Here is a 23,030-nt window from a genome sequence, read left to right as displayed (position 1 = left end):
CAGGGGAGCTATATACTATTGGGGAGCACAGGGGAGCTATATACTATTGGGAAGCACAGGGGGCTATATACTATTGGGGAGCACAGGGGAACTATATACTATGGGGGAGCACAGGGGAGCTATATACTATGGGGGAGCACAGGGGAGCTATATACTATGGGGAGCACAGGGGGCTATATACTACTGGGGAGCACAGGGGGCTATATACTACTGGGGAGCACAGGGGGCTATATACTATGGGGGAGCACAGGGGGCTATATACTATGGGGGAGCACAGGGGGTTATATACTATTGGGGAGCACAGGTTAGCTATATACTATTGGGGAGCACAGGGGCTATATACTATTGGGGAGCACAGGGGAGCTATATACTATTGGGGAGCACAGGGGTCTATATACTATGGGGGAGAGCACAGGGGGCTATATATTATGGAGAGCACAGGGGGGCTATATACTATTGAGGGGGAGCACAGGGGGGCTATATACTATTGGGGGAGAGCACAGGGGGGCTATATACTATTGTGGGAGAGCACAGGGGGGCTATATACTATTGGGGGAGAGCACAGGGGGCTATATACTATTGTGGGAGAGCACAGGGGGGCTATATACTATTGTGGGAGAGCACAGGGGGGCTATATACTATTGTGGGAGAGCATAGGGGGGCTATATACTATTGGGGGAGAGCACAGGGGGGCTATATACTATTGTGGGTGAGCACAGGGGGCTATATACTACTGGGGAGAGTGCACAGGGGGGCTATATACTAATGGGGGAGCGCACAGGAGGGCTGTATATAACTGGAGGAGCACATGAGGGTCTATATACTACAGGGACACCTTTAAAACTATGGAGGCACAGAGGGGTGTAACTATGTAGGGGTACAGAGGGGTGTTACTACTGTATAGGGGTACAAGGGACCTAACTACTGTATGTGTTGGAGCCTAAAATATTTGTCTGGCAGATTCTGGAGAGAAGATTCACAGCCAGGAGAAGACTTCAAGGTGGCCCAGGCTGGATGGAGAGAAAAAGAAAAGGTGACAGACTCTGATCGGAGAAGACGCCTCCGGTGAGTCACTGGATGTAACTTCACTCTGTTATAGGCTTGTACTGATAGGGGTCACGGTGTGGCGGTATTATGTAATGGTATCAATGGTGATATCTTTCTGTTTTGTTTAGTGCAGTTTTTATGTAATATGTAATCACTGAATGGTGGAAATAGTGTTATAAGGTAACTACTGTATGTACTGGGGCTCTTGATACAGTGTGGGGGCAAATTCAGTACATTATACAATGTGCAGAAAGGTAAGGGGGGGCCCACTCTTGAGGGCTGTGCACTGGGCCCACCAATGTATTAAAACGGCCCTGACTGGCGCCCCTTGACCATGTTGTATAATGGATCGAATAGGGGTGGATATGATTGGATAATATGGGTATAAACTTGTATATATACATTAGAGATGAGCGAATTTCGAATTTTGCAATTTTCATGAATTTTTACAGCAACTTGCAAAATTTGTGAACCGAACCTTAATGAATTTATACTTACCTGTCCGCGCTCCCCCAGTGTGGTCTTCCATGTCTTCAGGCGCCTTCAGCCCGCTCAGGCGATCACTGACTGAGGGACAGCACCATGGCAAGTGATTGGCTGAACAGGTTGTCACTTTCTAGAGGCAGCCGAAGACACCGGGGGAGCGCGGACAGGTGAGCAAACCCTTTTTGTTTTTATGAAATTTGTTAATGAATTTAGCAAAAATTTGTTTTTTGCCGGATTCGATTGGCTCATCTCTACTTATATGGTAACATTCTTTTGGATTGTTACCAGTAATTTAAGGCTGGTTTCACACTGTGTTTTTTTCCATACGTTTTTACAAAATAATTTTATAAGATTTCATCCATTTTGATCCATTTTTCCATTGACTTCTCTTAGGCTGGGTCCACACTACGTTTTTGCAATCCGTTTTTCTCATCTGTTTTTGCAAAAAAACGGATGGAAAAAACGGATGCAGTTGTGTGCATCCGTTTTGATCCGTTTTTCCATTGACTTTCAATATAAAAAAATGGATGAAAACACATCTGTTTTTTTAACGTACACAAAAACTTGGCTGACCTTACTTTTGTGCACGTTAAAAAAGGGATGAATTTTTTTATAATAGAAGTCAATGGAAAAATGGATTAAAAAGCACGCTTAGGCCATGTTCAAACAACGTCAAAAATAAAGAAAAGGCCGATTTTGATATTTAAAATAACGTCCGTTTTTGCCGCGATTTAACTGACTGCAATGGCAATGCATTGAAGTCATTGGGAAGACGGACGTCCAATGCACACAATGCACGGACGTCAAAATAATGAACATGATCATTATTTTCGGACGTCTTTTGTAAACAGCGGACGTTTTTTATTAGTTGTTAACATGCCATTTTTTCTTTTTCCACCGTTCTTTCTCCATGTTTACTATTAAATTCAATGGACTTTTCATTAAGCCGCACCCAAAGTCCAAATAGTAATCCCAAACTAGAGTAATGTACCAGCAGCTGTCAGGGACAGCTAAATAACGTCCATTATTTTAGACTCAAAATAACAGACGTCATTTTAAACGGAGCTAAAAAAAACGTAGCCATACAAATGCATCAGTTTTTCCATATGTTTTTTGTAAAAACGGATGAAAAAAATGTAGTGTGAACCTAACCTAATATGGCGAACTAAATACCGTAGGCACAATTTTAGGATCACATGACAGACTACGATATTTTATAAACGTAGCATTTTGTGGTTGACGGCACTTACAGCATTTGATAGTGAGAAGATTTTTTTTTTATTTTCAAAGATTCCCATATAAACACATCAGATTTTTATTACACGTTCTCCGGTCGGCAATGACTAATTTAAAAATCGATACTTCAGCCATAAATTACAATTTAAAATTGTCTTTAATATATGAAATGAAAGTATTTTATGTTCTGTAACTACATGGGACACAGAGGTAATGAGACTGCGGTCTGACCCCTCCTCATCTACTCCCCTTACATTCATCATTCTGACAGAGCTGTGAATGAGAAATCTGTGCACAGGTAGTATCTGAGATTACAGAGAAGATGAAGGAAGGCCTAAATCCCAGCAGATACTCTTACAGCTTGTATACATTGTTACATAATATCTCTAGTTACATGAACTGATTCATTACTGTGGATATGGAAGGTAAACCTCCTTGGGACGACCTCCCAAAACTGAGAATCTATCACAAAACATTGTTGTCCAAATCAGGGGTGGTCTTCAAAGTAGTGTTTTTTTTTAATTTTTTTATTTTTTTCTCAGCCACTACTTCCTAGCCCAGTCTGTCGTCAGGTATTCTTGTCTATGTTCCTATTCTCTGGGCTGGTCAATGCCTTCTACTTTTTTGCCACTAGGTGTCTCCCTTTTCTGTTATTTGCACAGCTGAATGTTTGCGAAGGGTTAAATGTCCACTTATTCTGTTCACTGTTCTACCAATCCTTCACCACAGACCACACACCACACTAATCTATCACACATTCAGGTTCAGGCCTTTCCACAAGGTTCCCCACCAATGGGAGGCAAGTTCCATCTACTACTATAAAACTTCCTGTTAGTTCCTGGGTGGAGTTTGTCTCCTAATTTATTCAGTATATAGAGAGAGAGTATACAGATTGCTGTTCCTGCTGAAGTTGTCTCCAGGGCCTGGCCTGGAGGTCTGGTCTTCTGACAGGGACTCTATGCCACAGCTTTTTTCCCCCAAGTATTCCTTCCAAAGTACTACGCAGTGCTAAAAGGTGGGGTAACTACCATCCAGGACACACCTTGCCTACATCTGAGGGAGACTTTACTTTCCAAGTCAGGATGTTCCAAGCCACAGAGGTTTATCTGCAGCAGAGCAAAGTGCAGATAAAGCCGAAGTACTCTGTTGGCCTTCACTCGGCCATCTCGGGGAAGCTTGAGTGACTAGCTATGCCCAGGGCTCGTGCTACCAGTACTGGCACATTGTGATCTCCGTGAATCTCTTTTAAACCGTGACTATAAATTTCTTCTATCAAGACCCTCGAAAGCCCCCTAGCCTTCTCACAAGTCCAACTTCACTTTAACCTAACCCACAAGCTATACTTAAAGGGGTAGTGCGGCGGTAAAGAATTATTGACAGAATAACACACATTACAAAGTTATACAACTTTGTAATGTATGTTATGTCTGTGAATAGCCCCCTTCCCCGTGTCCCACCACCCCCACCCGTGTACCTGGAGGTGTGGTGCGCTATACATACCTGTCACGTGCCGACTCGTCTCCAATCTTCAGTCTGCTATGTCGTCTTCGGACGGCCGGGCCGAATCCCTCCGAGCGTCCTGAGTGCCGGCCGCCCTCTTCAGCGTCATCAGATGCTCAGCCGCGATTGGCTGAGCACAGTTATGCTTAGCCAATCGCGGCTGAGCAGCCGATGACGCGGCAGAGGGCGGCACGTGACAGGTATGTAGCGCACCACACTTCCGGGTACACGGGTGGGGGTGGTGGGACACGGGGAAGGGGGCCATTCACAGACATAACATACATTACAAAGTTGTATAACTTTGTAATGTGTGTTATTCTGTCAATAATTCTTTACCGCCGCACTACCCCTTTAAATATACAGAGATTGCCTGACCTATACCTACGTATATACCATAAATTTTATTTTATTTTTTACTATTTCACTGTGTGTAAAACTGATTTATATTTGATAACATTAAACGTTGTTGTGTTTTACATCGCTAGAACTATAAGGTTCTTTTATGTTCATTAACGCAGTCCCTATCTGTAGGGACCAGGGACTAGGTCATAGAAAGAGTTGCTAAAGAGGAAAGACCTAAAATGCATCAAGATAAACTAAAAAAAAGCCTCCCTGCCAATGTAACATAATAACATAACAATATAAAAAAATAAAATAAATAAAAGATTCTGAAGACTTTGCAAATACATTGTAAGCTGTGATGGATGCGACCTGGCCAGGAGGTTGCCCATTCATTGTGTGACTGGATTACCCCTCCTCCTAGGTATAAGCTGATTGTTAGGGATTTCAGGAGCTGTTCTTAACAGCATTTAGTGACATGCTTTACAGCAAGACTCCTGGACATAGATGACAATAAACAGACTCTGTCCCCTGAGATGAATGTGAGACATTACTGAGCGCGCTCTGTGACCTGTGAAGAGGTCATTCCACAAGGAGCTGCTATTGTCTCCTCTATCTATTGGTGTCACATGATGCTGCAATGCTGTACAGATCACTTTACAGCAGCCTCCTCTTATCACCACAGACACAACAGGAAGTCTCAGCTTAGTTTTAGCCCCAGTAGTTAAAACAAAAACTGCAAGATCTCAGGATTATTTAATAAAATAGGAAAATGGAAAATAAGAAAAAATGTCAACAAAAATTCTTGTTTTACGTAAAAACATTATTTATATAATAAGTCATTTTCTGATGACACTTTCCCTTTAAATACTAAGAATTTCATTGTTTCCAATTGCAAAGTAATTTTTTGGATTTCAGAAATAAGATTGTAATAATTTAGTGGTTCGAGGCCCAATTTTTTTTTCATTTATTGACAACAAAGTTTCTCCTTTGGCACAAGCTGAAAACTGGAGTTTGTGGCAGATTATTGCACCTGACAGTCTCTCATAGTTGGATGTTTTGTTATCGGTGGCTATTCCAGGCATTAAAATGAGTCTCGAGGGAGACTCACCAGCTGCGCTATTAGCCGCTGTATAATTTAACCACAAGACAGAGATGATACTAATAACATCTACCGGCTGATCACAATAAAATAAACAGACAAGAGGTGCACAAACAATTGGGCAAAAATGTAAAATTTATCAATCATGTGCAACCTAGTCACAGCCATAAATTCCCAACCTAACAACCTGAGAAGCTGGTGTAGTGACATTGTGTTCTGTGGCTTGAGTATGGAATTCCATCCATACTTGTTATTATCTATTCAGTCTCCTTCCCCTAGTTCTCAGCTGCTGTTTTCTGCTAAAAACACAAAAATCTGTGTGTGAGCTTTTCTCTCTGTCAAACCCCCCTCCCCCTTTCCTTCTGAGACGGCTGATGTAAACAAGTCCCTGGCAGGCTGTATCTGTAGCATTGTAGCTTCTTTGTAATGCTGTGAGGATTAATCTGAGAGCAGGTTGCTGAGGAACTCACTCAGCATTACAAAGAATCTAAAATGTTGCAGATAAATCCAGCCAGGGACTTGTTTACATCAGCTGTCTCAGAAGGGAGGGTGGAGGAGGGGGAGACAGAGAGAAAAGCTCACACACAGATCTTTGTCTCTTCAGCAGAAAGCAGCAGCTGAGAACTGGGGGAAGGAGACTGAATAGATAATAATAAGTATGGAAGGAATTGTTACTCTCACCATGGGCAGCAACATATTAAGGCTATGTTCACACTGCATAAAATAACGGCCGTTATTTTGAGGCCAATACAATGGCCGTAGAATTACTATCGTATGGGTTAGTCGTGAAACTACAGCCGCTTTTTTAATTTTGATTCCTATCATGATTATAAACGGGATGAAACAGGTCATTTACTTTAAATACTGCGTCCAGCCCGAGAAACCACTCAGAAAATTTTGTACATCAAAATCAAGTTTAATTCGGAAGATATAAGTTTTACGTTCGGGGCCGCATTGAAATCCATGGCTGTTGTTGCAGTATTACCGGACGGAAATAATTGACATGTTCATTTTTCACGGGGCCGTATAAACAACGGCCATTATCTGATACGTCGTGTGAATTCAACGGCCGTAGTTACATTGCATTGCAGTCATTATAGGGAACCTCAAAACAATGGCCGTAGTTTTGCGGCGCAGACAACGGACGTTATTTTACGTAGTGTGAACATAGCCTAAAAGTTATGTGTCGAATATTTAAAGTTATGTTTGACTGGAATACCCCTTTAAAGAGGACCTCCCGACCCCCGGCTAGAGCCCCCTATACTTACCTGATCGTGCCGGCTCCAGCTTCTTGATCCGATGGAGATTTCAGCGCCCGAAGCCCGGCGCACGCGCTCCTGAGATGAGTCCGATGCCCATAGAGAATGAATGGTGAGTCCGACGCTTCATTTATTCTCTATGAGCGTCGGACTCATCTCAGGAGCGCGTGCGCCGGGCTTCGGGCGCTGAAATCTCTGTCACCGGACCGGATCAAGAAGCAGGACCCGCATGATCAAATAAGTATAGGGGGCTCTAGCGTGAGGTCGGGAGCCTGTCACCCCGGCACGGGGGTTGACAGGTTCCCTTTAAGATTCCACAAGTAGTATTGCTCTGGTGAGATATTACTTGTACTTCGTAAGAATCTATTATTGTTACTTATTACTGAACCAGTTTTTTAAAAATTGTCCGAGAAGTCGTAATAGCACAAAAATAGGTGAATAGCTTGGACGTCATTTCCTCAAGATTTTCGCTAATCCTCGGATCTTTGTGCATTGTCAGTGACTGATGTGGCTGAACGTTGCCAAAAGCATTTTAAGTATAAGATTCATCATAGTCGTTTCTATAGATATCGGTGGATTTAAACAATACAGTGTGCGGCATTCAGATGACAGTTCTACCTTGTGAATTTATGTAGCAAGCAGAAAAGATCTGGTGGGAGAAGAACAGAGATGTCTTCCACCTTATGAAGGTGACATTTTTCACTTCTTACATATATTGATTAAGTGCGATGGTAAATTGTTCAAAACACAGAGATTTGTGTCCGGTTATATGATTAAAGATATGTATTCATGCACGGCAGGGCAAATACTGGGGCCCACAATGTCTCTAGGGATTATAATGTGGGCGGTTTGGGCGGCTGTCCGAACGCCCCACATCTGATCTGACTGCAGCTGCACCGTACCACTATATGGGGGCAAAGAGGATGCCTCTACTGTATGAGAAAGAAGCCTAAAATGTTTGTCTGGTAGATTCTGCGAGTTGTGGCAAGAAAACGTCTTCATGATGGCCTGAACCAGTGGAAAAGAAAAGGAAAAGAGAGCAACTCCGATCAATTACTCCCCCTGTGAGTCACTGAGTGTAACTGCACTGTAATCACTTATATGATGTGTAGAGCTTGTGGTACCATTGCTGTCTACCTCTAAATAGTGTATTGAGAAATACTGATATTTGTACAGTGGATGTTGGTTTTACTCGAGTAGTAGAAGGTAGTGGCACTACAGATGTCTTTAAATCACAGCAATCAATAGCCAGTTGCTGTCGAGTAGAGACTACAGGTGGTGCTAACCCAAATATGAAGACCAACGTGAACACGTATGCAATAGAAGAAATAAAGGTTGCACTCACCCAAGGTGTCTTCACGTATTTTTATTTCTTCACATCAAGAAGTAAAAAATGGACATAGCGCACACTGTGGACAACGGCGGACACTAACCAAACAAGGTGGTGACAGACTGTTTCGCGCAAGCGCACTTCTACGAACCTCCTACGAGGGGAGGTCTGTAGAAGCGCACCAACGCGCGAAACAGTCTGTCGACGCCTTGTTTGGTTAGCGTCTGCCATTGTCCACAGTGTGCGCTATGTCCATTTTTTACTTCTTGATGTGAAGAAATTAAAGTATGTGAAGACACCTTGGGTGAGTGCAACCTTTATACTTTCTATTGCATAGGTGTTGGTTTTACTGTTGCCACACGATTTGCTCCACAGATAGGCCCGCTGAGGCTCTGTCGCCCAGGGGCCACAAAAACCTAGAGCCGGTCCTGCGTTTATGTACTAACATTCTGCGACATATTATATTGGGACGCGTTTGCTGCTAGACGAGTAACGGTGTTGATTCTTCAGTCATTATCAGGGATATTGTGATAACCTGGAGATGAAATATAATATATACAATTGACATGTGCGCGTCCCCCTACACCAGACACAATAGATGAAGACCGTGCATAGAAACTGCAGATAAAAACCTGTTCTAACCTGTGTTTTTCCTTTTAATAAAAAATGAGAATGTGCAGCTCAGCATGTTAAGGTGACCCCAGAGAGTTGGTCCCTATAGTACGAGCCTCTCTCAGATTATAGGCCATTGCTAGTATAGGGACCATCTCTCTGGGGTCACCTTAACGTGGTGAGTTGGTACATTCTGTTTGATCAAATGGTTTTCTAAGAACCTCATTTAAAAAAAAACAAAAAAAAAACATTAGACTAGGTTTTTATCGTTTGTACACTGGAAGAAGTATATGCGGTGAGTCCTGACACTTGCAGGTTGCTGCAGCATTTTTCTCTTTCTGTCTCCGCGGCAGCATAGTGTGAACAAGTGTTTGCGGAGTGCTGGCTATTCATTTTCTTTTTGAGTCCCACAGTTGTATCTGTTGTATGATCCCAATAACTTTCTTGAATGCATAAATTATTGACCACATTGTATTCTTTATTATTATTTCCGCTACAGTAGTTATCAGAATCTCTGGGATATGCACACTACACCTTGCACTTTTTTCCGCTGATGCACGCTGTACTCGGTGGCTCTTACATAAGCTGCTTAGTTAAATAATGGCATAGAGCCATATATCATAAATGTCAGATTGGATGACTTCACGTATAGTCCTGCACATTAAGACTGCCATTAAAATTATGCTGCATTGGCTACAAATTTATACCTTAGCATGGCCGGGTTGGTCTCCATCTCCCATGATTGCCTTTGGATTTGTGTCTCTTTTCTCCGGTTGTACAGTGAGCAGCAATTTACATTCTGCACAAATACTTTATTCACATTGCTTGTGCCCCCGCCCAGAGCGATTCCACAGAGAAGAATGGATTACGCATGTGTGCAAGGTTGCTCCATTGTTTGCTATAGACAACAATAGCTAGAACGACCATGGTGGATGCATCTACCCCCATTCTGCTGTCTAATACAGTAAGGGCCCTATTACTGAGCGATAATCGGCCAGATTGGGGGCGCTTCAGCCCAATTATCGTTCTGTGTAAAAGAGACAATGATCAGCCGATGACAAAAATCATTGGTTTGGACCTAAAAACGTTGACATGGACAGAGGTGGCAGCAGAGAGCACTGTGTCAGACTGGAAAGAATACACCACTTCCTGCAGGACATACAGCAGCTGGTAAGTACTGGAAGACTGGAGATTTTTAAATAGATGTAAATTACAAATCTATATAACTTTCTGAAAGCAGTTAATTGTGAAGAAAACGTTTTTAACCAGAGTACACCATAAACTATTTCAAAATTATAGAGTCGATTTTACCGATTTCAGAAGTCCAGTCTAGCTTGGTACTGTCAGGGCAGCACATCCATGAAAGCAGGGACGTCTGAACGCCTCCCCGGGCGTAACGTCCAACTCTTTCTTTCCAGACTGTAATGAAGTGAGAAAGTGGGATTTGATTGACAGATGGAAAAGAGACGCTTGCTGCTGTGCTCTCCCCCGCCTGTATTTTGGATGGCATTGGATCTAAGCAGTAAGATGATCAGTGCGATCGTCATGCGCCCCTGCCCCTACATGTGTCCCGGAATCTGCCTTTGTTAACCCCTTGATAAAGGTAGATGGCGATACCTGCACCGGGGCAGGGGGCGCACGACGATCCGGGAGGCACTGGTCATCCATCTTTCTTTGTATTTTTCAAATTGTTTTCATAGTGCACTGGTCTCTGTATACACACTTAGGAATTATAGTCTATACAAGTATTTAATCAAAGATGAAAGCCTAGCATTACTAGCAGCTGCTGCAGAACATCTTTATAAGCAAAATCACCTGCCAATCACCTGATAAGCAATACTGAAGTGAATAGGGCACATATATGTGGGGGATCTTCCATGTGTAATGGGGTAGGGGGTCTTACAGTAAAAATAAGAGTTCAACATACACAGCAGCTGCTGCAGAACATCTTTTGTAACAAACTTGTCAATCACTTAAACACTGACACTAATACACACACAGAGCTCTGTCTTCCTCTCTGTCGTCAGGCTGATGCCCACATGGTAAGTTTAAGCACCTGCAGGTCATGTGACTCAGGTCCTCAATCACTCTCCCTCTCTGTTTGCAGCTCCTGCCATGCCTGCACACCAGTAAGTATTACAGGAGGAGGGGAGTCTGAAGTGCTGCCCCCTAGTGTGGTGGCCCGGCTATAAAGGACACTGCATGAAAGACAGAGATTAAACTTGCTCGTACTCCTGGCCTTTCCTGATTTTCCTACACCGGGTTCTCATACAGTAATGGAGACAGCAGGATACTGAGACCCGTGCAGCTCGGCCTTATTTAAATGCGACTTCAATTGTCAGACGTAATTGCAGCTTAAGGTTGAGAAAAGCCGTCAGTGTACAAAACCTCAGCGTGAACTGAAGCAAGAACTTGTACTGTCCGCGACTGATGTCACTGACATCATAGAAGAATGGAAAGAACCAGTACAGGTCGGCCAGGCAGCAGGATTAATAATATGGCAAGAAAGTTCCTGAGAGCTAATCGGTGGGGAACCTGCAAACTCTGAAATGTCGCTCTGCCGGCTCAGCTCCATGTATTGTATGCGGCTGCATTCATCCTCGGCTAATAGGTGGATAAGATGAGGTCATTCCTGCTACTGAATATCAGCTCTATTCTGTGAAGCACTTTCTGCAGTAAGGCCGTGTTCACACACACACACACGCAGTAACGCAATGAGAATGCATCATTTAATTGCAGCAATTAATCAAGTCATTGTAGTGCTGCATCATTTCATCACATAACTGCCTCACTTTATTGCAGTAATTCATCATTTAAAGGGATTTGTTTACTAATTTTTTTTTCTTTCAAATCAACTGGTGCCAGAAAGTGCTAGAGATTTGATATTTACTTCTATTAAAAATCTCCAGTCTTCCAGTAATTATCAGCTGCTGTATGTCCTGCAGTAAGTGGTGTATTCTTTCTAATCTTACACAGTGCTCTCTGCTGCCCCCTCTGTCCACGTTAGGAACTGTCCAGACAAGCAGCAAATCCGCATAGAAAACCTCTCCTGCTCTGGACACTTCCTGGCATGGACAGAGGTGGCAGCAAAGCGCAATGTGTCAGACTGGAGAGAATACACCACTTCCTGCAGGACATACAGCAGCTGATAAGTAAGGGAAGACTGGAGATTTTTAAATAGAAGTAAATTACAAATCTCTATATAATGTTCTGAAAGCAGCTGATTTTAAATAAACAGATTGTCACTGGAGTATCCCTTTAATTACCCCTTTAATATACAGTAAATTGAAATAATGGCAGAAAAAAAGTCAAAACACAGTAAATACTGCTGGCAGCTTTTTTGGGGGGTATTTTTGTGTTTCTTTTAGGCCAAGAAAACGCCATAAATAATTTGTGTTTCCTTTCACACAGTGTTCTTTTCAGAACTGTAGCTTAATATTTCATGGTGTTTTTTGTGCTGATGCCATTTTTATTAGTGCCATGTTGTGTTTTACCTGCCATTCTTCAATGCCAATAGAAAAAAAAGGTTAAAAAAAGTTTAAGGAGAAGTCCCATAAAATCTAAAAAAAAATTCTGGAAGGCGGTGGGATGTGGTAACATGATAAGCAAAGTATACTTACAGACCTCCGTGCCCCCATAGTGGACACCTGCCAGCCTCCTACAGGTCTTCCAGCTGCAACGTCACATACCCGGGTGATCGATTGTCTGCTCAGCCAATCAGTGCACAGCCCTCAAGAGTGGCCCCCTTCCCTTTTTGGCAACCCCCCCCCCCAACCCATCGTTATCAGAATCAGAGCTCCACACACAGTATATTGCCCTGAAAGTGCCCCACACTGCATTAAAAGCCCCAATACAAACGGTAGTTACCTTATAACTTTATAAAGATATCACCAATGATACCATTACATAATACCGCCACACCATGACCACTATCACTACAGACCCTATAGCAGAGTGCAGGTACATCCATTTACTCACAGGGGGCGTCTTCTCTGATCAGAGTCTGTCACCTTTTCTTTCACTCCATCCAGCGTGGGCCACCTTTAAGTCTTCCCCCGGCTGTGAATCCTCCCTCCGGTATCTGGAGCAGAGCGCAGCAGCAGGCGGGGGGTGGGGGTGGGGTGCCTGCAGGGGGCGCCATGGATGGGTAACTTACCCAGGGCAAAGGACGGCCCTGCTCAGGGTGGGCCCCTTTTACCAGTGGGCCCAGTGCCCATGCACCATTTGCTTTAAGTGGTAAATTTGGTTAATTTGGTTTAAGTGGTAAAATAAAAAATATACTAAGCTTACCTGTCCCATGCCCACCTTGTGTCATCGGGTGTCATCTTCCCCTGTGTTCCAGGTAAGTCAGTGGGAGGGATTTAGCCAGCTCAGCCAATTAGTGAGTGCTGCGGTGTCCCGCTCCAGTCACTGACTGGCTGAGCGGGGCATCTGTTAGCTGGGTCGTGGCGTAGCCGGAGGGGAGCTAAAAAGACAGCTGGACTAAAAAATTCAATAAATTATATTGGAAAAAAAAAAAAAGACAGCTGGCTGGAGTCCAGGAGTGGGACGCGGTGCTGCGTGGGTGTCCGGACAGGTGAATATGATCTCTGCTTGTGATTCATAACTAGAATTGAGTGTTCTTAAATCTGATCATTCGGCATTTGATTACCGGTGGCTGAAGAAGTTGGATGCAACCCAAGGGAGTCTGGGAACACATAGATACAGCTATGGCCTATGGTTGTATTTATTTTTCTAGGGCGGCATCCAACTTCCACAGCCGCAGGGGAATCAAATGCTGATCGTTCAGATTCGGTTAACGTTGACAAACCCGAAGATTTTGACAGATCCGCTCAACACTATGGAAGACGTCATGTGACGTTCCAGAGACCCACAACAAACTAAACCATGTTAAAGCCAAAATCCCACCAGTCCCTTTCTATGCTAATGACACCCACAGACATGTAAGCGCAGTACAATGAGAGGGCCCACTATGTAAACTATAACTCGGTATCACCCTATAGGACTTTTATGGTAACTAATAAATTCATTCTGATTTCTTCCGGCTAATAAAGTCGATTTTATGTCGCTTGTGTCTGATGGAGGTTGATGAAAAACGGCACCATATTGGCAGTAGCTATAGGCTGGATGATCACATAGGGCAGGCATGTCCAAAGTCCGTCCGGAGGGCCATTTGCGGCCCGCGTTCCGAACTTTTACGGCCCCCCAGGTATCCAGCTTGCTATTATCTGCCTGTGTTATAAAGCATATGCAGTGTCCCAGAACATGCAGACTACTACTCCTATTATGCCCATTTCTATTTCTGTGTCAATGCCTGTTCTGGTAAGTGTTTGCACTGCAACTGCTGCTGGTTTTCCCCTAGTATTCTCTGGTATTGTGCATTTTCATGTGTATTCTCATGTGTTCCTGTGTATTACAGTGTACAGTGGTATGCAAGGCTGTTGATCACGTGACCTGTAACCATGGTTCCTCCAATGGCCGACTAGCTCTGGCCAGGAGCAACCATGTGACCTCCCACTTCCTGCTGACAAGTGAGTTCAGCCCCTGCTTCCAAGCAAGGAGGTTGTGTGGTTCTATCCTCTCCCACAGAAGAGTGACTAAGTCTGCTGCTATATACCAGTCTTCGGCTGTATCTGCCTGCTCAAGTGACCGGAGTCTTCTCTCTCATCTGGGTGTCATTCCGTTATCGCTCCTCATCGCTGCAAGGATTCACAGCAAGTATTATTCTCAAGCTAATCCACCCAGCAACGCTATTTCTCTCATACTCCTACTCCCATCATCCGGCACGTATTCTCACAGCCTATGCAGCACCACTCCTGCTTTATTTGTCAAAGCCTGCTATATACCTGGTTGCATCCGGACAGAACTGTTGCTACTAGTTACCTTTTCTATAATAAAACCGCTGTTACTGAACCCTGGCATTGGTGTCCACTAACTGGTGCCCTGACTAGGTGCAGCGAAGAATCGCATGCCCATCATCACCCGCAGGTTCCACAGACCGGCCCTACAGCTGTGCTGCCCTCAGGCCTATACCGTGACAAGTATAACCCCTGCAGCTGCCCCGGTCATTGCCCGCTCATAACACCAGCACTGCGGAAGTGGCCCCCAGGGGCCAGGGCATCGCATTTTTGGCGTCACGAACAGGATACAGACTGTGTTGTGCCAACTGTCAGTACCCCCAGAACTGTACTGTTACCCCCCAGAGACTTTGCCGATTACTATGGGGGTGATTGAGGTGTTTCGGGCCCTAAACAGTACCCAAGATGGCCGCCGTCTTCTTCAATTTCTGGCTGCGCCATACCCCGGAGAGGAGGGGGTTAACAGCCATGCTGCCAAAGCGCGGGAATCGCCCGGCGCCATAGACTTTCCATTGGCTGCTCCTGATTGGCCGCCTGGGCCGGATGACGTCACTGTTGCTGGGCAGATTCTGGAACCTGATTCTCCAGCCTGGTGCTCCTCCCCTTCCTGCTACAAGTTCCGGCCAGAGCGTAGCAAGATGGCGGCCTACGAGGAGCACTTGCCTGCAGCCGCAGCACCAGTGATGCCGCAGCTGCCGGAGAGCGATCCTGCCTGCCTGCCTAGCACCGCTCCCATCCTACAGCGACACCAGCCGGGCCGCTGCCCCGTCGGACGACGGAGGTCTTCACCGGGCCTCCATCCCGGCCTCTGCTGATCAGAACGAGGGGCCCATACCTGAGACAAGCATTTCTCCGGGACCCGGTCACTCCAGCACCGCTGACCTCGCTTCTTGTACCGGAGGGTCCTCATCACCGGACAGCGAACAGATTGTAAGTGGACCGACTCTGTTGTCCTCAGTCCCTGGCCCTAAAGGGGAGAACTCTGCTAAGGCCTTCATATCCCCGGGTCTGTGGCAACCTCCAGGGCGTGATTCGCCGCCCCTGCCGCAATTGATGCTCGGGCCGGGGCCTAAGATTATGCAGCTGATCGAGGACATTCAGCAGGCCCTCGCTGCCCTGTCGCCTGCCACTACAGCTGCCACTGCTATACCTAGCACTACTCCTGCAGCTTCCACTACAGCGGGCCCGTCTACTACCGCAGTCCCCTCTACTGCCCCCACTGCTGTGGCTAAGGCTGCCTCTTCTACCACGACCGTCACCTATCATGTGGCCCCCATCATCTCTCCTATCACCACGGTGACGCCCAGCATTGTAGTCACTACGGCATCCAGTGATGCTTCTGCTCCAGGCCCTTCACGCTATCGCTATCCGTGGAAGAAGAAAAAGAAGAAGCCTACTCAGGATCCTCCGCTGAGATGGTCTGAGCGCTCTACCAGAGGAATTCCTCCACTTCGTTACAGAGACCAGAGCCCTTAAACTGTTTTTCTTTTGTGTGTTGTTTAATTGTTCCAGTTCCTGCAATGTTCAAGGTTCGTGCCTGGTCCTCCTGACCAAGTTCCCTGTACTAACCAGCCATGAGCTGATGGACACTTACAGTAACAAAAGGTTCTCTAGTGCCTGTCCCAGAGCCTTTTACATGGACGATGTCTAATTGCCTAAAAGAGACTCTACCTAACAGAGACACTTAACCCATTCCTTCCTAATGCACTTTCCTGTGATTGTGTGTTCCACACAGGGTATTATTGCACTTATTTCATTATTGCACTTATTCTACTATTGTATTCTAGTGTTATCAGAGTCTTTGTATTTCCTCCTCTGAGTAAGCAAAAGGTTACATAGATTGCCTCAGAGTAGAGTGCCTCTTTTGTAAAACAGTATATTTTCCAGTGTCTAAGACAGATAGCTCCTCCTCTGAGTAAGAGAAGTCAGTTTACATATACCTCAGAGAAAGCCTAGTTTATGTAGGAGTGTATTTTCTCATCCAGTCTCATTATTGTGTATTATTATCATATCTATAGCTGGAAAGATTTAGTTGAGCCAGTTCGTATGCAGATTTTTTCTCAGATTTTCATTCAGATTCATGTGAGCCAGTTCTCCTCAAGACCTCGCAGTATTTGTTGTCTTTTGTGTTTCCCTTCCTTTTGTTTCCAGTATTTGTTCACCTCCGTCTTGTCCCAACACAGTAGTTATCACACATAGTCATACCTAACCTTCACACTGGTCCATACATATTGCACCTTGGATATCTTTTCGTGTGTTTGGCCTGTGGAGTGCTTGTGTGTGTGATTGAGTGGTATGAAAGGGAGCTCCCCATGTATGTTTGCTTTTATTATTTTGTTCTTTTCTCTTCCAGGTATCCAAGACACTACTCAGACACGCCAAGGTAGTACACAGGTCTTCACAGTTCTCCTCCAGTAGGGTAACACATTTAACAGAAAAACCTACTGTCTAACTGGCTGGAATATGGAGGGTCACCCGCCAGCAGTTAAGTTGTCCTGGCTTACATGTCAGATGGTTCACGCACTAGCTACCTGGTCGCCAGAGTACGTTAGGCACCCCTAGGTGAAGTCCTGCCACTAGGGTTTCTCATCCTCTCTCTCTTCTCACCTGTGCCTTGGGCGTGGGAAACACACACCTCATCACACTCACTCTCATCATTCATTCCTGTTGTTTGATTGTCCAGTCTATTCATGTTTGCTGCCTTCTAGATTCGCCGAGGTCGGCTCAAATTTGCTAGGGAGGTATGCAGTGTCCCAGAACATGCAGACTACTACTCCTATTATGCCCATTTCTATTTCTGTGTCAATGCCTGTTCTGGTAAGTGTTTGCACTGCAACTGCTGCTGGTTTTCCCCTAGTATTCTCTGGTATTGTGCATTTTCATGTGTATTCTCATGTGTTCCTGTGTATTACAGTGTACAGTGGTATGCAAGGCTGTTGATCACGTGACCTGTAACCATGGTTCCTCCAATGGCCGACTAGCTCTGGCCAGGAGCAACCATGTGACCTCCCACTTCCTGCTGACAAGTGAGTTCAGCCCCTGCTTCCAAGCAAGGAGGTTGTGTGGTTCTATCCTCTCCCACAGAAGAGTGACTAAGTCTGCTGCTATATACCAGTCTTCGGCTGTATCTGCCTGCTCAAGTGACCGGAGTCTTCTCTCTCATCTGGGTGTCATTCCGTTATCGCTCCTCATCGCTGCAAGGATTCACAGCAAGTATTATTCTCAAGCTAATCCACCCAGCAACGCTATTTCTCTCATACTCCTACTCCCATCATCCGGCACGTATTCTCACAGCCTATGCAGCACCACTCCTGCTTTATTTGTCAAAGCCTGCTATATACCTGGTTGCATCCGGACAGAACTGTTGCTACTAGTTACCTTTTCTATAATAAAAACCGCTGTTACTGAACCCTGGCATTGGTGTCCACTAACTGGTGCCCTGACTAGGTGCAGCGAAGAATCGCATGCCCATCATCACCCGCAGGTTCCACAGACCGGCCCTACAGCTGTGCTGCCCTCAGGCCTATACCGTGACAAGTATAACCCCTGCAGCTGCCCCGGTCATTGCCCGCTCATAACACCAGCACTGCGGAAGTGGCCCCCAGGGGCCAGGGCATCGCACATATATATAGCATGTAAAATGGTCGGCCCTCGCACATGTTCACTTCATCAAATTTGGCACTCTTCGAAAAAAGTTTGGACATGCCTGACATAGGGGGAGATTTATCAAACATGGTGTAAAGTAAAACTGGCTCAGTTGCCCCAGCAACCAATCAGATTCCACCTCTCATTCCTCACAGACACTTTGTAAAATGTAAGGTGGAATCTGATTGGTTGCTAGGGGCAACTGAGCCAGTTTCACTTTACACCATGTTTGATAAATCTCCCCCATGTGTGCAAGGACGATCCTAAATTTCCATTGACCTCCAGCTAACATCTGGCCGCTAGCGTTTTTATTGCTGTTTTTCCAAGATTTTAAGGCAGTGTAAAGCCAACCTCCTAGATGTTATTTGCACAACGACGGCCCTTGTTGTTATGAAAGACGGCCATCATTTTTACATAGTGTGAACCTCAGCGAACTCAACCCTCTCTCGGTTTTAATTGAACTAATCCTGATGGAAACACCAGGTGTGAACACAGCCATAAAATGATCTTCAATATGGAGATGAGGGAGGACAAAGCTTTTATGGCATGGAGGCATTTATCACTAATGGAACTTTATGGTCGGCTTTACACACATGGGAAGACATTTATCAAACCTGGTGTAAAGTGTAACAGGCCCAGTCGCCCCCGGCAACCAATCAGATTCCACCTTTAACTTTCCAATGAATCTGTGAGAAATGAAAAGTGGAATCTGATTGGTTACTAGGGGCAACCGGGCCTGTTCTACTTTACACCAGTTTAATAAATCTCCCCACGGTGTTTTTGGGGTGCTGTTTTTCCTTCCTTTCTGGCGTTTTTGAGGCAGTTTTTCCAAAATTAAGCATGCTGAGGGTTTTGTGTTTTTCTCCCATTGACTTCAATAGAAGTCTTCTGCTCCACTAAAAAACGCCATTGCTGATGTGTATGGTGTTTTTAGTGGTGCTTTTCTGGGAAGAAAACGTAAGTCTGATCCCCAGACTGTGGTCTGTAGGGGGGTGGGAGGGGGTCCAGAGGGATACATTCTGGTCCCCAGAGAGTTAATTTAACCAGACTGTCACCCACTAGACCCCCTCCCACCCCTCCTATGGACCACACTCTAGCCCACAGGGGGTTGAGTTAACCCCCTGGGGACCAAACTGTTTGTTCTTCTCCCCTTCCCCCAGTTACCCGATACACAGCAAACTCTCTGTGCTGAGTCTGGTGCCGGGTTCAGCAAGGAATGGGGTCACTTAACCCCTTCCTTTCTGGAGCGGGTGCATTCAGTCTTCATATGGACTCAAACACGAACTTCAGCAATTAAGTCCATGTTAGAATCAAAAGGCTATTCACATAATTCACGCATAGGGTCAAAAACGCACGAAAAAAACAAACAAAACTCAAAATCATGGGAAAAAATGGCATTTTTTTCCGATCTTTTTTTTTTTTTTTTACCTGAAAAACGTCAGACAAGAAGTGTGCGTGATGGCGCCCTAATGCTGCGTTTACACGGAATGATTATCACTCGAATTTTCGCAATAACGATCGCATTTGAGCGATAATCGTTCTGTGTAAACACAGCAAACGATCAAGCAACGAGCGAAAAATCGTTCATTTTGATCTTTCAACGTTCTCAAATCGTCATTCGTCATTCGCTAAAAATTCGCAGATCGCTTCGTGTAAACAGTCTTCATTCACCCTATGTAAAAGATGGGCTTAAGCGATCTTAAAAACGATCGCAATAACGATTTTTCTTACGAATCTTCTAACGATTTTTCTCCATCTAAACGCTGATCGTTATAAAAACCAAATCGTTGCTTCAAAATCGTTAATCGTTCGATTGGGCAAATTATCGTTCCGTGTAAACCCAGCATAAGGGTCCATTTACACAGAAAGATTATCTGACAGATTATCTGCCAAAGATTTGAAGCCAAAGCCAGGAATGGACTGTAAACAGAGATCAGGTGATAAAGGAAAGCCTGAGATTTCTCCTCCTTTCAAATCCATTCCTGGCTTTGGCTTCAAATCTGTCAGATAATCTTTCTGTGTAAATGAACCCTTAGCTATGTTCACACTACGTATATTTGAGGCTGTATTTGGTCCTCAAGTCAGATCCTCATATTGCAACCAAAACCAGGAGTGGATTGAAAACACAGAAAGGCTCTGTTCACATAATGTAGAAATTGAGTGGATGGCCGCCATTTAATGGCAAATATTTGCTGTTATTTTAAAACAACGGCTGTTATATTGAAATAATGGCCGTTATTTACCGTTATATGGCGGCCATCCACTCAATTTCACCATTGTGTGAACAGATCCTTTCTGTGTTTTCAATCCACTCCTGGTTTTGGTTGCTATGAGGCCTCAAATATATGTAGTGTGAACCCAGCCTAATGGTGCGTTTACACCATTTAAAGATTTATCTGACAGATTTTGGAAGCCAAAGCCAGGAATGGATTTGAAAAGAGGATAGATCCCAGTTTTTCCTTTATGACCTGATCCCTGTTTATAGTCTGTTCCTGGTTTTGGCTTCAAAGATCTGTCAGATAAATCTGTCTGTGTAAACGCACCATAAGACTTTGAGGAAAATTCTATAGTCGGTTATTAACGGCAATGTTAAACGCCATACATTGTTCTGTAAAATATCTGAAACCGTCCCTCGTGAAGCGTGGCCATGTTCCCAGCGTACTGCGCCGGGCTTCGTAGGAGGGGGGTAATGAGCTGCTATAATGGAGTAGATCATCATTAGCATTGTCTCAATAATGATAGCGCTAATGTCACGTAGACTGATATGGACCCTCTTTCTATATCTCTATGATCAGGAATTAATGACATTCTGGGGGATGCACAGGTTCCGGCGGATTGCCCCCCCTATACTGCATGTTATTATATGGAGGGATGAGTGGAAGCCATGAATGGTGTGTGCAGAGCTCCCAGTCCCATGTCGTGGCAGCAGCAGCTTCATTCATAGCATCAGCAGGCGTGTTCTGCAGTCAGCGGCTCCTGGCAGCTGATGTGCTGTATTGATTCTCTGTGAGCCCAGGAGAGTGCGCATACATTGCCTGCTCAGCAAGACGTCCAGCAGGAGCATTTGCTGCCTTTCCCAGAGACCTGTCAGCTGCAGCAATGTAGTGGAGCACTTTCTTTACCTCTCTCTCTCTACTTTTTTTGCTTTTGTCTTTTTACCTTACAGGCAACTCAACAAAGGCTTCTGCAGCTGCAGAGCATTGCACCCACCACCACCAGCCTCTATTACAAGAGGGGGTCTCCAATTTCCACCACCGCCGCCTCACACAGAGGTAAATACAATAGAAGGGGATGCTCTTTTGGCCTGGGGTTTTGACGTTGCCTGGTGTATTGTGTTAGATAATAAGATTGTGCTCTCTCTATCTACCACAATACAAGGCAGCGGCAATTCGGCGCCTTTCCCATGGACGCATTCCTTCCATGGTGCTGAACTTGTCTGTGCTGTACGGTCGCTGTATGATTTACCATCCCATAATGTCAGCGTAATTGCTGGGAGATGTGGTGTCTGTGGATCCAGTCTGTTCTGTGAACTTAAGCCGGGGTTCTATCTGGGTCTCTATTGATTGCAATGGGAATCCCTAGAATCCTTGTAGTCGTTGATGGGAGGAAGCCACTAATTTCTTTTACTGTCATTGAAGCATGGAGGGGGGGTGGGGGTGCTTCTTTATAGATTGCACCAGTTGTACTTGGCTGCAGAATGGCTCTTGTTTAAATGCGGCACCAAGTTTGCAGATGTGTGTGTGCTGCATAGCATTGTGCCCGGCTCTGCTCGCTTCTTTTGTCTAGGAAACGGAAGGAGTTTAACCCTTTGGCTTCAAATACAATCTTGGGGTTTAACGCAGCTCGACGCAGCCGATCAGATGCGTTTAACCTCTCGCGTGCCGGGTAATTGCTAAACTTATTAAAATATATTGGTAAAGACTTGTGCGCAGATTGTATTTCCATTCCTGCATTAGATTGCAAGCTCTTTAGGAGAAAATGTTACCTTCTGCAATTGATAGTTTTTTGCCATCATGTTTGTATTAATGCATATATGTATATATATTATTGTTTAATCCTAACATATATATTGTTTATGTTGTCATTTATGATTTTTTTTTCAATCTTCTAACACCAGTTCCTTAACTTGCTAATGGTCCCTGTACAGGTAGCGGTTGTAATGTGGTAATTGCCGCATGGGCAAAAAATGGCGCACTTGGTGCATCGCCGAGCATTTTTTGCGGTAGTCGCTATATATTCAGCCATGAGATACGGTACTTTTTGCTTTCCGATCGGCAATTAAAATGTGGATTAACTGGGATTTATAAGTGCAAATATCATCCCTTAAAGTTAACCCTTTAAGTTGCCTCTCTCATTGCGGATTCCCAGTAGTGCATCGGCTGAGTACACCAGTATTGGACTGGCTGCATATAGGGAGGGGGGGGGGGGGACTGCAATGTAAGACGGTGCACACATGGTATTCAGAATTCTTATGGAGGGATTTGAGATAAACCGTAGAAATGGCAGAAGAGCTTATAGACGTAGCTAAGAAACGATCATTTCTATGTGTCATCCCATCCTGCCTGTGTGCTTCCTATTCTGTACAATGAAGGGGAACCGAAAATGAAATGCATCAT

The 23,030-nt window shown here is 44.8% G+C and overlaps 1 protein-coding gene across 2 annotated transcripts in view; it reads left to right on the top strand.

Annotated features, from left to right (window-relative positions):
- The first annotated feature begins 13,457 nt into the window (after positions 1-13,457).
- The window catches only part of RPH3A (rabphilin 3A), a 151,910-nt gene continuing 142,337 nt past the window's right edge, over positions 13,458-23,030 (top strand). The window contains exon 1 of one of the 2 annotated variants that reach the window (XM_069963974.1): positions 13,458-13,487. The gene's annotated coding sequence lies outside the window, so the exon portion shown is untranslated. Of the gene's footprint in view, positions 13,488-21,604; positions 21,687-23,030 lie in introns of those variants that run through there. The other variant, XM_069963973.1, reaches the window with a different exon arrangement.

This window comes from Dendropsophus ebraccatus, chromosome 3 (genome assembly GCF_027789765.1).
Source record: "Dendropsophus ebraccatus isolate aDenEbr1 chromosome 3, aDenEbr1.pat, whole genome shotgun sequence".
NCBI lineage: Eukaryota > Metazoa > Chordata > Amphibia > Anura > Hylidae > Dendropsophus > Dendropsophus ebraccatus.
Note: the sequence above shows the minus strand (reverse complement) of the source record. Positions and strands in the feature narration are given on the sequence as shown.